The following is an 18,114-nucleotide window of genomic DNA, read 5'->3' as shown; positions in this document are numbered from 1 at the left end:
TCCTTCCTTCCTTCCTTCCTTCCTTCCTTCCTTCCTTTCTTTCTTTCTTTCTTTCTTTCTTTCTTTCTTTCTTTCTCCCTCCCTCTTTCTTTCTTTCTTTCTTTCTTTCTTTCTTTCTTTCTTTCTTTCTTTCTTTCTTTCTTTCTTTCTTTCTTTCTTTCTTGTTTTTAGTTTTTGATGATTCTGTCTTCTTTACGATGTGTGTGGTGTATTCAAGTGAACATATTCAGAAAGGTTGGGGGAGGGTAAAGAAAAAATGTTGAAAAAAACGCAGCAGTGTCCAGTCCTCACTGGACACTGAGGAAAGTGAACTATACAACTCGTGGGTGGAGACAGGAGGGAGGGACTGGGAGAGAATGAGGGAACAGAAGACACTGTACAAAAGTAAATGCACTCAGTATCTGACTCATGTAATTGTAATTGTAATCCCTCTGTACATCACCACTATAATAACAACAAAGTAAATTAATAATAAAAAAGTAAGTGAGCTTACCTGGTAGCAAGTTATATCTAGCCAAAAGGTAGGATGAACTGAATATTAGAAGTTGCTTTTGTCCACAGGATATTTGTGTGCTGAAAGATACAGCTTCTGGAGGTGACCTGTGGTTTGGGCAGCATGTAGAGATAAGGGGACAAACTTCAAAAATTGTTTCTACCCAACTTCAGTGTAACAGCAGTGATACTATCAGAGGGAGGCAATCTGCAGGGAAAGACACCGTTGACTGACAGCAGCCTATGGAAGGGATTCAGGAAAAATTTAAACATGGAGGAGAATGTGTGAGTGGGGTGAACATAAAGAAGAATTTAACAAGAGGCATCAAAATAGAATCATGAAACCTGCTGAGACAACAAAGGGAAAGAATTGGACCAAAGTATATAAAATACGTGTGTGGAAACATGAGACTCTTTCAAACCAATATTCACTGATATAAAAAAGAAAAAGGAAAAAAAAGAAAAAGGAATTCAACTGTTGAAATTAACAAAATATTATAAATAACTTATGCTTGTGAGCTAAAATATACTAGAAAACAGAAGAAAATAAGAAGCAGCTAAGTATAAAAGAAGTGATACTGATTTTTAAAAACACAAATCAGTCTTCTTATCCTAAAACAACAGCTAAAATTAAGACTTCAGTGGAAAGATTTAGTAGAGAAATAGTTAAAAAGATTGGCAAACTAGTCCAAAGCAGTGGCTCACACCTATACCTGAAACACTTAGGAGGACTGTCATTTAAAAGTAACTAAAGCATGGTTAGTGAGATTCCATCTCAGCAAATAAGAGCGGTGTGGTGATGTGCACGTCAGCCAAGATACGTCACAGGTATAGGTAGGAAGAGTGCAGTCCAGGGCATATGTGTGTATACACACACATATCTATATATATGTATATTTGGTGGCAGCACTGGGATTGAAGTCACACAGGGCCTAAGCCTGCTTATCCAGTCTGGCATTAACACTGAGTCTTCAGATCTCAATCTCCTGAGTAGCTAACAGTACAGATGTTTTCTACCAGCACCCTCTCTAGTTTTACAAAATTTTAACCTTGAGGAAAAATAGGGGAAATGTGAACCATAATTGTGCCAATAATATTAGAAGAAAATGAGAGGCAAACATATACATATATGATAGTGAAAAATGTGAAAACACCAAGGCAAAGAGTCAGTCTTTCAAACATAAAAGGAACATAAGGGTGGCTTGCTTTCAGTGGCAGAGTTGCTGGCTTCAGTGACAGCCAGCTCCTCAGTAGCGGCTAAGGATATCAGGAGTTAGCAGAATAGGAAGATCTTCAGAGGTTCAAGATAAGTAGTGATGGTACTTTTCAAAATGAAGGGAAAATGATTATCGGTGACTTTTTAATACTAAATGTTAAGTGGTTACATTGTCTTGTTTAGTGCTGTGATGACACCAGAAAGCAGAGTACACTACTTCATGTTACATGAAAATTAATATTATCCAACAACATTTATTTATTTGGATATTTATTATTCAACAAAACAGTTGTTACTACAATTGGGGAAAATGAATCATAAAGGAAAGCAGAACTATGTCATTCTGAAATGATATTCTCTATAAGAAATAAATGAAAACTATGCAGATGGGCTCACCGTTGGATGTGGGGTTGTTTTAACACTTAGTGAACAGAGAATATTTATCCTGCTGCAGACCAGAGATGGTCCACCTGTGTCCTGAAGGTGGAGGATTCAGTTTTTTAAATCCCAGGGTAGAGCTGAGTGAGGGCCCTTGTAGAATTGGAGTTTGAGTTCCAGGCATTGAACAAAGCATACATCTAGCAAAGCCTTAGGAATGGCTTTTCACTTTTCTGCTGGTCAATACTAGATACTTTATGTTGGTTAAATCACTAGAACAACAACCTCAAAAGGCATTTGTTTCTGTATGCCTACCTGGAATTTTGCAAGAGCCCCTTAACTTTTTATTGAGCCACTATTATTTAGAGATGACATTCTTTATTCAGTCAATCCTCAGCTTGTTTTTCATTCTCCCTCAAGTTATTCCTGCAAATTTTATATTCATCTCACTTGACTGATTTTGTTTCTTGACCTTTTTATATGGCTTATATTTGAGGAGGATTTTGGATCTCCCTGCTCTGACAGGTAGAAAGTAAGTGTGAGAGCAGCACTGATGTGCTAGAGGCTGTGAGGGGAGACAATGTCTGAAATGAAAGTCATGAGGAGGAGAAGGAAGGAAGTACAAGAACCAAGTGTTAGTATTGGACCTAGAAAGTGATAATATGATATTGTTGGTTTAAAAAATAATATCTATAATGATCTAAGCATTATGTTAAGTATATCAGGATAAGAAGGCAGCAGATTGAAGTGAATTCTTAATTTTTTTATTGTGAAGATGTTGTACAGAAGGGTTAGTTACATGAGTAAGGCAATGAATACATTTCTTGTCAAGCATTGTTACCCCTCTCTTGTTCTTCCACTATCTCTTCCCTTCCCCACCTCCCTGACTCCTCCCCCCCCCCCCCCCGCAGCCCACCGAAGTTGTAAAGTTCATTTTCAACATAGTGTCTTGTGGGTATCATTGTTGCAATGGGTCATCCTGTGTCCTTGTTTCAGCATTTTGTTATTACCCTTCCCTTCCCTTCCCTTCCCTTCCCTTCCCTTCCCTTTCCTTCCCTTCCCTTCCCTTCCCTTCCCTTCCCTTCCCTTCCCTTCCCTTCCCTTCCCTTCCCTTCACTTCTCTTCACTTCCCTTCCCTAAATTAGACAAATGTATATACAAGATACAGGGTACCATAATCAAGTACAGTGACAACAGGGGACAATAGGGGGAAAAACATACATAAGAAACAAAAAAATCACGTAGTACATTAAAAACAACTACAACAAAGAAAGACCTCTTGTGTTCATAGCTTGGGGTTCATTTCACTTAGCATCATCTTATATGAAGTGATAAAGAATCAAATGAAGTGCAGAGGGAATAGTAAGCTGGAAAGGTGCTTTTTCTCATGGGCCAAGTCTCTGAAGAGAGTAGATCTGACTGTGATTGTACAGCTCTCAATGTTTATCAGTATCTTTCTCAGAAAAAGGCATATGTCTTCAAGTCAGATGCATTTGGTTTAATTGCCTGTTTCAGTACTACTTTCAATGATCAATTTTAGGTTAAATATTGACAAGAAAAAAGACCTTGATGAATAGTAGGTATATCATATATAGATTAGGATAAGCAAACTGGCCTATCATACAGTCATGGCTTGTTCACCCTGCATATGCAGGTGTTCTGGGCATTCCTCTGTCCATACAGCTGTTTCTTGTAATGTAATTTCCCATGATAGAAAATATGCCACTCAGAATTGTGAGAAAAAGCAAATGTAGGAGATAACTTGGGTGTAGAAGAGCTGTCAAAAGGAACTTAAGGCCTTTCATGACTGAGTCATAAACGGGGATATTTAGGACAGAGTCGGTAGCTTTCTAGTACTTTTCTTTAGTAGTCCTAAGTAAAATTCTGGAGACAGACAAGCAGATATTCTTGGTGCTTTAGGCAGGAAAGTATTCTTTTCCTTCTTATTTTAGGGTGTGTTTGACAAGAACTCCAAGGTTGCAACTTGCATTACACATTGTGAATGCCTATCTTTTTTGTACACAAAGTAACATTTATTAAAATAGAAATAGGCTCTACTCTATTTTTCACAGAGATTCTTCTAGGATTAATAACTGCTTAAAAAATTTCTCCAGAAAATCTGAATATTTTGCAATGTAATTGTTAGTAGGCTGCCATGCTTTTGATCATATCCACCCTCACATCCTTTTAGTTTAGTATTTCAGATTTCTTTTGGCTTTACAATGATGGTTTGTTTTATACATAATTAAACACCGTTCACATGACTTCAGTCTGGTTCATTTCCAATGTTGAGGAAATGAAGGAAGCAATGTAGCTTTGCAGGAAGCTATGATCTTAAAACACTACAGGGAATAGAATTTTTAACTATCTGGAAGATAAAATTGGTCTGCATTCAAGGTGACAGAAAGGTATAATTTTCTGGAACAGAAAGAAAAAAAATAGCTCGAGGGATTGCTATAGAGAAGACTGGTTGCAAGTTTTAGAGATGTAGGCTAGGACAATCCCCTCTAGTGGTTTTGTGTCTGGTATTTTACATAATAAACAAGACTCTCTTTGGTAATCTTTGGCAATATCTTTGGGCTTATTGCTTTTTAATATCTATTTATATCTGTCCTGTTGATGTATTTTTTAAGTAAAAGGAAATCCTTTATCTAAAATATGTAAATATCCACCAGTGAACATAATTGTTAATACCATTAAATTATCTTTTTTCCCACAGATGCATTTATAACTTATCTAAGAAACAAGCTGAATAAAAATAGCTTCATTTTGGAAGAACTAAAGTTAAAGCTAAATCAATTCTTAGGTGAAATTATTACACCAAGACATTATAAGAAGAGCCATGGAGTGCATTATATAAAACTTAAGTGAAGGAATCACTATGCGAGTCTCTTTTGATAAATGTTTCTAAGATAGTCTCAGTTTCTGAAGTTTATTTCCTTCCTACTCATAGCTTGTGAATTAGTAACTATGAGGCCAGCTCTCTCCAGTTTCCCAAACTCCTCTTAACTATAGTTCCCACTACAGTAGCTGGAAGCATGCAGCAGATGGCACTAAGCTCACTGAGCAGAGAAGACAAAAGAGGTCCTTCTTCTTTGCTCCACAGGGTCATAAAATGGCCTGAAAAATGAGATACACTACCAAAAAAAGAGGCAAGTTACACAACACAAACTGCACATTCCACACAGTGTAGCTTCCACTGAGAGGCACTTACAAACTTCAACATGTACAGAAGACGCTGTGTAGAATAAACACACAGAGAACACCAGACACCGTGAGCAGCCTCTTCCAGGAATGATGAGATGGTGGAACTTTCTGAAATGCGAATGATCATACTTACTGCTTTCTTTATTTCTTAGACTAAAACCATCAACTTATTTTAGTTCTGGAGCATAACATGCAATGTGTGCTATATGTTTCATTCAAAAGTTGTCAAAGCAAATATCCAATTGTTTCCTGAAGTGTGTTGTTCATGCTTTTACTTTTCCAAGAGTTGATGTTCCATCATTTAAAAGCTTTTTCTTTTGTATCTAAGGTATAAGTTTTATTTGTCTGTGGCTGTTTTTTTAAAAAAATATATTTTGGTTTACATCAACAACAGATATTTAGGTCAAAACTATACAATTCAGTAAGTTTAGAAATACAATTACAACAGAATGGAAAGTGGCTTTGTAGTTTTTCTTTCAGTAACTAAAATTTTTTTTTAATGTTCTTTGGTATTTTGAATATGGCATTTTTTAATGTTCTTTGGTATTTTGAATATGGCATTTTATTTTATTTATTTATTTATTTATTTTTATTTTTGTCAGTCGTGGGGCTTGAACTCTGGGCCTGGGCGCTGTCCCTCAGCTCTTCAGCTCAAAGCTCTACCACTTGAGCTACAGCGCCACTTCCAGTTTTCTGGTGGTTTATTGGGGATAGGAGTCTCACGGTCTCTCTTGCCCGGGCTGGCTTTGAACCGCGATCCTCATATCTCAGCCTCCTGAGTAGCTAGGATTACAGGCGTGAGCCACCAGTGCCCGGCTCAGTAACTAAAATTTTATTTAAAGAAAATCTATATTAATTAGAGGATATGAACATACCAAACCTAGGACATTTGGGTAACTTTTCATTACCAATAATCCCTGATCTTTAAGAAAAAAGTGTCATCACTGAATGTTTGCTGCTTGATTTGAGCTGGGGGTTCTGTACCCACATGTTGTGTAAGTAATGAGTAAGGTGGATACCCATGGCTCATGCCTGTGATACTAGCAACTCAAGAGGCTAAGATCTAAGGATTGTGTTTGAAGCTGAATATCCAATTAATAAAAAGCTGGAATAGGAGTGTGACTTAAGTGGTAGAGTACTAGCTTTGAGTGAAAAAGTGAGAACAAAAGGCCTTAAGTTCAAGCTCCAACACACACACACACACACACACACACACACACACACACACACACACACACACATGTGCACATACACATACACACACCCTAACCTTAATGATGACATATCTTGCTTTTATTATTTTCTATAATTATTTGAATGTTTTTATGAAATTAATTTTATATATAACGAAGATGAAAATTAAAATGATGTGAGACCTTTATTAGAGGGGAAGAAGGACGTCATTGGTTTACTGACCCTGAAAGCTCCATCTGTCAAACTACAATCCTGTGGGGTACTGGATTTGGAATCTTTTCTAAAGATTTTCCATCTTCATGTAGAGGGTGAGTGATTTCTCATTCTCTCTCTTTTTTTCTCTCTTTCTCAGACAGCTTTTGAAGGAACATAGTATATACTATTTCTAGCTGAGTTTCTTAGAGAAAAAAATGACTGAAAATATCAATATGTTCACATTTTTGTCAGTTTTTACAGTACGAAAGAAGATACTGCTGATTCACTTAGGATCCTGTTAATAGAACTGATGGAACATTCTATTTTATTCTTTAGGGCTTAATCTATAACATCTATCAAATCTTCCAAATCCTGTTCTATATATATTAGTGTTTCTTAAGAGGATACAGGTGGACCTGTTGCAACAATGAGAAGTACAAGTTATCATGTCCAAAACTAGCTTTACAACGTCGGTGCGGGGGTGGGGGGGGAAGGGGGGGAAGGAGAAGGATTGGGATTGGGGGGAGGGGGGAGGCTGGGAAGGGATGTGAAGGGTAAACAAAGGAGGAGGCTGCATTGCTTGGTAAGAAATGTACGCATTATCCTGCCCACGTAATTGTAACTCCTCTGTACAGTATGTTCACAAATAAAATAAAATTAAATTAAAAAAATAAAAAATAATATATTTTCTTTTAAAAATGAATAAACTAAGCAACATTCTAAAAAAAAGAGGAAAATACATGTATTGTACACAATGAATATTAGAAAGAAGTTCTTAGGAAAAACATATATGTGTATGAATATACATGTATATAAATATACTTGCATGGTTGTATTATATTGTTCTAGAATCTAAATTTCAGAAAAATAACTTTAATAAACATTGTTAGGAAAGAACGTTTCCTAAGGGAACAGAGAGTAAGCACCTAACATATGTCACTTAATCAGTGTGCTAATGTGGAAGCAATAGTCACCAATACCCAAGTGTTGGAAGGTTGACATTGAACATCTGCTCATGTTATAATGAGTTTTATACCTTTAGCACATAATGGTAATATTTTCAAGTTTTAAGGCTTATAAAAATTTTATAGATAATGACTTCCAGTTTGGAATACTGCCTGTATGTATGTAATCATTTTTAAATTACTTGGGCATCAAATAAACTTGAGATAGGCAACTCTGGAGAGTAATTTTATAGTTGCCAATGGTCCATGAATTAAATGTCTGCAAAGAACTTAGAGAAAGGGAAGCATAAATAAAAACTGTTATGTCTCGTATGATAAGTGGAAAGCTTGGGTTTTCCTCCAAGAAGCGTCCTCTTCACTGTAGTTATTGTAATTAGCTCTATTAATTCTACAATGGGGCTTCTTTGTGATATTTACATACAGGCATACATGTCTCCTGATCAAACTCAACCTTTCTGTCCCCCTCCCTCATCTCCCTCACCCCCTCTTTTCCTTCTCAGAACAAGTCCAACAGGTTTCTTTGTTTCAATTCCATGCAGATATAGAACATATATCAACCATTTTCATCTTCTATTTTGTCCTGTCCAAGAGCCCTTTCACTAACTGTCAAGAGAATCTGTTATTCTATAGGTTTTTGTTTGTTTGTTTTTTTGGTGGTTAATTGTTGCTGAGTCTTATGGACTTTCCTGCCTGGGCTGGCTTTGAACCGTGATCATCAGATATCAGGTTCCTGAGTAGCTAGGATTATAGGCGTGAACCACTGGCATCCAGCTCTATAGGCTTTTTTTAATAGTACTTTTTTTTTAAACCAAGTTGGCACGTTTCCTCTTACTAATTTAATATTTTTTAAAAAGTATCATGAACACTCTGGTGCTGGTGGTTCACACTGGTAATCCTAGCTAAGCAAGAAGCTGAGATCTGAGGATCATGATTTCAAACTAGCTCCAGCAAACAAATCTAAAAGAAGCTTATCTCCAGTTAATCAGCAAAAAGTCAGAAATGGAGATGTGACCCAAGTGATTTAGTGCCAGCTTTGAGTGTAAAAAGCCAAGCAGAAATGTGAGGCTATGAGTTAAAGCCCAAGTATCCATACAAAACAAAACATAGTGAATGGATGTTGGATTTTGTTAATGTTGTTTCTGTACCTATTGATATGATTTGACTTTCTTCTTTTTGCCTATTGATGTGGTAGGTGGTAGTAATTCATTGTCAAACCTTGAATTGACATAAATCCCACTGGGTTATTTTCAGAATATTGAAGTTGATTTGCTGATTATTTTTGGAGGAAGTATATATATATATATATATATATACACACACACATAAATATATATGTATATATTTTCTGATAGGTTTGAAAACCTTTTGTAGAAAAGTAGGTTGCATGGTTTCCCTCATTTGTAAGAACTAGAACATGTCTATGATATGTACAACAGGAGATCTCAATAACCAAATTGCTTAGTGCATAGGACCATATATAATGAAGCATATCAACATGAACTCTAAGATATGGAACCAAGAGGTTCTTATTATGTCCTGTATGTAGTTTTTTTTCTTTTTCTTTTTTTTTCTCTTGATTATCTGTACCTTGTGTCTTGCATATAAGATTATTTGAGTAGCGGAAGGGAAAGGGAATTACAGAAACAGCATGACAAAGGATGAACTAATACAACATTGATATTACTTGACACTATATTGGATATGAATCTTAGAACTTGCAGGGGGAGTATGGAGGGGAACCATGAGAAATGAGGGATGGGGTAACAGTGTTTTAAAACAAATGTACTTATTACTTTACTTATGTAACTGTAACCCCCTGCTCATCACCATTTCAATAAAGATTAATAAGAAAAGAAAATCTTTTGGGGTCTGATATTAGAATAATGATAACCTGATGAGATGGATTAAAAAGTGTCTCCTGGAAGAGATGATAGAAATTAGCTTAATTTTCCTTTAGGCTTTTGTTTTGTTTTGTTTTGGTCAGTCGTGGGGCTTGAACTCTGGGCCTGGGCGCTGTCCCTCAGCTCTTCAGCTCAAGGCAAGTGCTCTGCCACTTGAGCCATAGCACCACTTCCTCCTTTAGAGTTTAGTCAATTTTATCAGCTACTCCACTGGGGAACTGTTTGGAAAGATGATTATCAATTCACTATCTTTTCTAGAAGTACTAGTGTAGATTGTCAACTTATATTTGTATAAGTGCTGTAAAATTTCTTTTTAAGGAATTGTCCCCTTTGATTTAGATCACACAACGCACGAATGTAGATATATTCATAATATTCTCTTACTATCATTTCAACACACAGACATATATATGCAGATATATTTGTATTTATGGATATGGCTTTTTAAGGTCTAGCATCCACATTTGGGAGAACCCATTTGGCCATTGTCCTTTTCTGAACCTGGCTTCCTTTGCATAATATGTTGCTCTCCAAACCCATCCATTTAACTGCAAATGACATTAAGTCATTCTTCTGTATAGCTGCATAATACTCCATTGTATATATGTACTATTCTGCCTTGACCCATATATCTGTTTTAAGGCACCTGGGCTGTTCCCATAGCATGGCTATCATGACTAAGGCTGCAATGTACATGAGTGTATAGGTGCCTTTATTGTATCCTGACTTGCATCCTTTTGGGCTTATGGTCAAGAACAATATTGCTAGATTGTACAGTTTTTCACTTTTGAGGAAATTCCTTACTGATTTTCATAATGGTTGCACTAGTTCATATGTCCACCAACAGTGTATAAGATTTGCTTTTTCCAACATTTCTACTAATTTTTCAGTATTTCTACTATGTGTGTTCTTGATTATGGCTTTTTTGATGAAATCCCAGTGCTTTTTTGATTTGCATTTTCATTATGTCCAGGGTTATTGAGCATTTTTTTCATGTATTTATTGACTACTTGTACTGCATTTTCGTCTAGGTTTATATTGACTGTACTTGGTTACTTAAATTTTTTTTAGTTGCTAAATATCACTTTTTTCTATAATGTATTTTTTTTTTTTTGGGTCCGGTCGTGGGGCCTGAACTCTGGGCCTGGGCGCTGTCCCTCAGCTCTTTAGCTCAAGGCTAGCGCTCTACCACTTGAGCCACAGCGCCGCTTCTGGCTTTTTTCTTTTTGCTTATGTGGTGCTGAGGAATCGAACCCAGGGCCTCAGGCATGCAAGACAAGCGCTCTACCACTGAGCCACCTTCCCAGCCCTATAATGTATTTTTTTTTTTTTTTTTTTTTTTTTGTCGGTCGTTGGGCCTGAAGTCTGGGCCTGGGCGCTGTCCCTCAGCTCTTCAGCTCAATGACAGCACTCTACCACTTGAGCCACAACACCACTTCCAGCTTTTTTCTGCTTATGTGGTACTGAGGAATTGAACCCAGGGCCTTATGCATGTGAGGCAAACACTCTACCACTGAACCACCTTACCAGCCCCTCTATAATGTAATTTTTAATGTTGGTAGAAAGAATTACTAATAAACTTTTCTGGAATAAACAATGCCATGGGAATGTTTTAGACTTAATAGTTTATTTAAATTTACCAAAATCAGAATTTGTTTTTAACAAAAATACTAGAAAGATAAAAAGTTAATGACCTATAATTTTTTTTTAATTGTATTTTATTTTATTTGAGAACATACTGTACAGAGGGGCTACAATTACATGGGCAGGATAATGCATACATTTCTTACCAAGCATTGCAGCCTCCTCCTTTGTTTACCCTTCACTTCCCTTCCCCGCCTCCCCCCTCCCCCCACCCAATTTTACCCCCCTCCCCCCACCCAATTATACCCCCCTCCCCCCCCCCACACCGACATTGTAAAGCTGGTTTTGACATGACATTTTGTACTTCTCATTGTTGCAACAGGTCCACCTGAATCCTTAAACGACTTGTTTGTCCCCATCTCCTCCACATGTTATACTGACATCAAATATAGTGAAAGCGGGGGTTACACTGTGGGGGAGGGACATACAAAGCAACAAAGAAATAATCTTATAAATGCGTTAGAAACACACGCATGAAAGAAACGAAAACATTAAAATACATATTTAAGGGTTCATTTTCCTAACATCACATTATCTGACCTTTTCCGCTTGACTCATACCTATACTAGATATTGCAAATAAGGGAAACCATGGGACCTATGCTTCTTTGGGCCTGGCTTACTTCACTTAATATAATTTTTTCCAAACCTTTCCATTTCCTAACAAATGGGGAAATGTCATTCTTGCTGATGGAGGCATAGAATTCCATTGTGTATATATACCACATTTTCTTGATCCATTCATCTACTGAGGGGCATCTGGGTTGGTTCCACATCTTAGCTATGGTAAATAATGCTGCAATAAACATAGTTGTGCTGGTAGCTTTAGTGTGGTCTTGTTTGTAAACATTTGGGTAAATGCCCAAAAGTGGGATTGCTGGATCATAGGGGAGATCTATGTGAAGTCTTTTGAGGAACCTCCATACTGCTTTCCAAAGTGGTTGAACAAGTTTACATTCCCACCAACCATGAAGTAAGGTTCCTTTCTGTCCACATCCCCTCCAGCATCTGTTGTTGTTAGAGTTCTTGATTTTTGCTGTTCTAACTGGAGTGAGGTGATATCTCAATGTGACCTATAATTTTGAATGAAATTGTAGTCCCAAAAATTGAAGGGTTGGACAATTTACCTCAAATAACTACCAATTTTCTCTCTAGATATTTCAATAAATAAAATATTTTTGAGTTCTTTAAAAAGCACAATGAAGTTATCTTTCAATTTCCATATTTCAATTTCTATATTCAATTTCCATATTCCCAATAAAGAATAAAAGTAAAATGAAAATTACCTCTTGTGAACATGAACCTGACTTAGGTCTTTCTATTCACAGTAAGAAATGTGGTAATTTAACTTCAGAAAATTTATTTTCCTTAAAATGTATTAGAAATTATCATTAATGGTAGTTATGATTATTTTTTATATTTTAAAAATATTTTAATTTGACATAGGCTTTTCAGATTTATTTAAATTTTAGTATAAAATTTAAGTAGAAGAGACAGAGAAATTAATTCATTCCCTTACTTCTATTAAACTATTAACTTATTCTAGAGAGATGAACTTCTTGAAGTGTTTATTAGATATGCTGTAATAAGCTTAATGTTTCTCCAAAAATATTGCATTCACTTAAGCAAATGATTTATTAGAGTATGTGACAAAAGCAAATAGTTCTTTAAAAACCAATTTCTCAGAAGATAAAGATAGTTTTATTTTTCCACAGCTAGCAGTGTGAATTAATATTCCTATTTCTGTTACAAGTTGCATTGTCCTCACTATGATTGTGACCTTATTGTGATTATCATGAATTATTTATCTTTGTTTTATTTTAAGAATTCAAGGAGTATGTGGAGTAAGTTATATTTATATCTTGATAACTTCAGTGATGGAACAAAAACCACATTATCATTGTTATTGAGATCTTGAGTAGTTAATGACCCTTAATGACTAGAGATATCATTCTCTTAATCTTCAAAGGGAAAAAAGTAAATAATCTATTTTATAATATTTTGTGTGTGTGTGTATGTGTGTGCACAGGCTAGAAATCAGAGCCTGGGTGCTGTCACTGAGCCCCTGAGATTTATCCACTCTAAGCTAGCACTCTACCACTTGATTCATAGCCCCACTTCCAGCTGTTTGGGTAGTTAAGTGGAGATAAACTGCCCTGAGTTGGCTTTAAATCATGATTTTCAGATCTCAGCCTCCTGAGAAGTTAGGATTATAGCCAGCAGCTATTGGTGCCCAGCTGCACAGTCTTTAAAAACAACAATAAAAAAGAGAAAATGTAGGTTAAAACAGCAATCAGAAGCTACTGCTTCAAGATGTGACACATCAAGAGGGCTCTCAAATGCCCTGTTCCCCCGTGAGTGTGTGTGTGTGTGTGTCCCTATTGTTTAAATTTAAAAAGTTTTTAATTAAAAAAATTTATTATCTTTAAATAGTTGTACAAAACACCTGTCATTTAACAAGCAGTTTATGAATACACTGCATCTTGATCAATGTCACAACTTTTATCATTCCTACCCATCCCTTCCAACCAGCCCCTTCCCTCATTTTCTTAGTTTTGTATGTACTGGATTTTTGACTGCATTCTATCCCCCTTCTCCTGTTTGTAGCATTTCTATAGAAAATCAAACCGAATGTTTGACTATAGTTTTCCATTCCCAGTGGCTTTCCATATACCAACTGATGTCACTGCCAAAAAGATTCTCACTTACCCCCCCTCCAAAGCCTACATATATACTTTTTTTTGCTTTCTTCTTTTTTATTTCTTTTAATTTTTTTACATTAGTTTTAAGTGTTTGTACAAAGGGATTTCACTTCAACATGCCAGTTTATGAGTACAATGCATCTTGATCAATGCCACCACTTTCAATGCATTCTCCCATTCTTACTGTTCATTCATCTACTACTCTCCCCTTGACTTCACTCCCCATTGAGATCTCAAATTCCTGCTTCCTGGTATTCATTTCATTTAACTGTAAGTTAGTTGTTCAAAAGAGTTCTACCATTGGAATTATCCCCTGCATATATCATACTTCAATATGTTTGTGTATATATACATATGATTCTATATATGTTTACATACATGTATTTATAATTTAGATGTGACTTTCACATATGAAAGACAACATCTATGTTTTTGTATCTCTAAGCCTGACTAACTTCACATCCATGTTCCTGCTAATGACATAATACAACGCCTATATATAGTAATATAATTTAATTGTTATCATTAAGGTGTTGTATAGACAAGCTACCATTTCACAATTCAGGTCAATGTCTATATCTTAAAGCTGTTTTTCACAATAACTTCAACAAGTACAAATAGGCCATTCTCCTGTTCCTTAAGGAGCTTACATGCTATTAAGAGAAAAATTGATACACAACTAACCAAAGATAATAAAATACATAATATACTATTTGTGCAAACACCAGGGAAGAAGCTAGTAATTAGTAATTCTACTGCTGAAAAGGGTTAAATAACTTATAGATGAAGTGTGATAAAGTTTTCCCTTGCCATTGAATATTCTACTAACAAAGATATGAGAGAGAATTTAAAAGAAATTAAAGACACAATTCCAAGCAAACTTTTGAATTTATGAAGTCATATATTTAAACTTGCAGAGATTCATTCATATAAAAGAAGTCAAGAAAGTTAGCACTGATAGAAAAGAAGCTATAATTTAGACTATTAAAGTAAGTGGTCTTATTCTCTTCTCTCCTAACTCTATTACTTGCTAAACGATATAAAGGTCATTAAGAGAGTGTAAAAATGTCTGCAGTCTGGCTATTATGTGAATATTTATTAATTTAAGATATGCTGATTTCTTGGCACATGATGTCTCAATCAATGCTTTTAATGTTAGGTATTATTATTTCTATTTTAAAGCTGAAAAAGAAACAAACCCCTAAGATCAGTAAAGGAAAAATTCATTTCCTGATTTCTAATGTCACTTGATGAATAGATGCCATGGTAATGATTCTATTTTGTTTGATTTCTAAATTTATTCACATTCTTAGTCACAGCCTTAAAGTATGTCCATTTTCTCAAAAAATTTCAAGAAATCTACACAAACCTTGTTCTTAACTTTCATGAAGATACATTTGAGATCAGAGCTTAGCCTGAAGGGAATCTTCTGAGAATGTATTCAGTACACTCATCTTTAAAGGTGTTTATTTTTAAAAAATTGATATAGTTCTCCAAGTACATCTCTTCCCTTAGAGAAAAGCAGGACCTTAGCTATCTCAGTTCAGTTTCATAAAATAGGACCATATCACTCCTCACATATTTTTCTGCTTATCTGTTATTGTCTATATTATCACCAGTATCAGGACAGTTAAGAGCCATAAGGTAGTCACTTTTCTGCTGCTTAGCTTAGATACATTAGGACAACACTGCAATTCCATCTCACCCCAGTTAGAATGGCCTTTATCAAGAATACAAACAACAGGTGCTGGTATGAATGTGGGGGAAAATGAACCTTAATTATACTGCTGGTGGGAATATAAACTGGTGCAACCACTGTGGGAAGCAAGTTGGAGATACCCCCCTGAAACAGAACTATCCTGTGATACAACCATAGTACACTTGGACATTTATCCAGAAAAATACATATTAGGATTCAATAAAGCCACCAGCACAAGCATGTACACTGCATCATGTGCACTGCTGCCTATTCATTAGAGCTAATGTATGTTTAAAGTAATGATGCCCCTAGATAGACCAATGGGTCAAGAAAATGTGGTACATATATTTGATGGAATTTTATTCATCCATTAGGAAGAATGATTCCACAAAAGCTGCAAAGAAATAGATGAATCTGGAAAAATTATGTTAAGTAAAGTAAATCAGACCCAGAAAGACAAGGGGTGCATATCCTCTTTTACCATTGAGATTTTTATTTAATGGATTAGAATGTGTTTACACATTATAAGCACAAGTAAAATCCATCCCTGGATCACCTATTCTATACCTTCTTGAATAAAGAACATTCCTAGTGGTGAATTACCCTGAAAAATGACTACATTTTACCTACTAATTATCTATCAAGAATTAGTATTGAAAGAGACAAAAATTTAAGTTATTGAATCATTTTTATTACAAAGTTTTATGACAAGATAACTGCAAATTATCTCACTGTTGAGTTTTACTTGAAGGAAGATATAAAATACTAAGTTATTTTGCAGAATCTGTGCTCATAGGCAAGTTCCAGCAAGTCTTACATGTAACACAGTGAAGATGATGTCTTATATTAAATTTATAAAGCAAAATATAGGAATCTATTCAATGTTATTATATCTGCCATGCTCCATGTGCATATAAACTTGTAAGCAAAAGGAAATTATGTCAGAAATTAATTTAAAAATTTAACACTGGGGAGATGATTTTAATATGACAAAGTTAATATAGTCAGTAATAGAATGACTACGTTTGCAAACTTTCTAATTGGATTTTTTTCTTAATATAAATTACAAAGCATTTGCACTTTATTATAAATGACTTGATTCATCCATTCATATAATTCATATAATTATCATACAATTATATTGAAGCACCTCCTGAGCCTATAATTCATATTTACATTTGGAATTCAATATTGAATTATTTGCTTTAATTTACATTTGGTCAAATTATTTTGTTTATAATGAATGAAAGTAGATAAGGGGATATTATAATATTCTTATACTCTGATATGGTAGAGATAAATAAGTTAAGATAAACACTCTTTAGTAATGGGCAAGATAAACTATAAAAAATGTTACTAAAGAACACTATGATTCCTCTCTCAAGTTAGTTGAGATGATCCAAAATTTTGGCAAGGTAGAAGGGTATAAAATTAACCCACAAAAATCAATACTTTTCTGTATGCCAACAATGACAAGAGCAAGGCTGAAGTAAGGAAAGAACTTCATTTGTAATAGCCTCAAAAAACAAAAAGCCTAGGAATTAACTTAACTAAAGATGTGAAGGAGCTCTATGATTAAAACTTGAAAAAGTAAATTCAAGCAGACTTAAGTAAATAGAAAAACTTTCCATTCTCTTGGATAGGAAGAACTAGCATCCTAGAAATGGTAATACTCCCAAAGCTATCTATACATTCAATGCAATATCCATCAAAACTCCAACAACATTCTTCAATGATATAGAGAAAGCAATACAAAAATTCATGTGGAATGATAGAAAATCCCAAATAATAAAAACCATAGTTAGGAAGAACAGTGCTGGAGCAATATCAATACCAAACTTCAAACGCTATTACAAATAGTAATTAAAAAAAAACTAGCTTGGTATGTGCATAAGAATAGCCTGAGGATCAATGGAATAGAATTGAAGACCTGGAAATGATCCTACAACCCTACAGTGACCTAATATCTGATAACGGAATCAAAAACACAGGATGAATGGAAGAAAGATAGCCTCTTCAACAAATGATGCTGGCAGAATTGTCTATACACATGCAAAAAATGGAAGTTAGATCTTTATATATCACATTACACCAGAATCAATTCCAAATGGATCAAAGACCTAAATGTAAGACCGGATACTCTGGAAATATTACAGGAAGGGATAGGTGAAACAATAGGGCTCTTAGACACAGGTCGAAACTTTCTAACTAAATATCCAGAATCACAACAAATCAAAGAAAGATTGGATTGCAGACAGCTGAAGTTTCTGCATGGCAAAGGACATAGTTAGTAAGATAAATAAAAAGCCCACAGAATGGGAAAAGATCTTTACTAGCTATACATCAGACAAGGGCCTCATATCTAAAAGATGAAATAAAAAAACTAGACTTCCCAAAAACAAATCCTCAAAGAAACAATAACCCAATTAAAAAGTGGACTAAAGATTTAAAGAGAGACTTCCCTGAAGAAGAAATAAGAATGGCCAATAGATACATGAAGAGATGCTTGACATCTCTGGCCA

This window comes from Dipodomys merriami, unplaced genomic scaffold (assembly GCF_024711535.1).
Source record: "Dipodomys merriami isolate MVZ:Mamm:240054 unplaced genomic scaffold, mDipMer1.0.p SCAF_89, whole genome shotgun sequence".
Classification (NCBI taxonomy): Eukaryota; Metazoa; Chordata; class Mammalia; order Rodentia; family Heteromyidae; genus Dipodomys; species Dipodomys merriami.
This window is presented reverse-complemented; position numbering follows the sequence as displayed.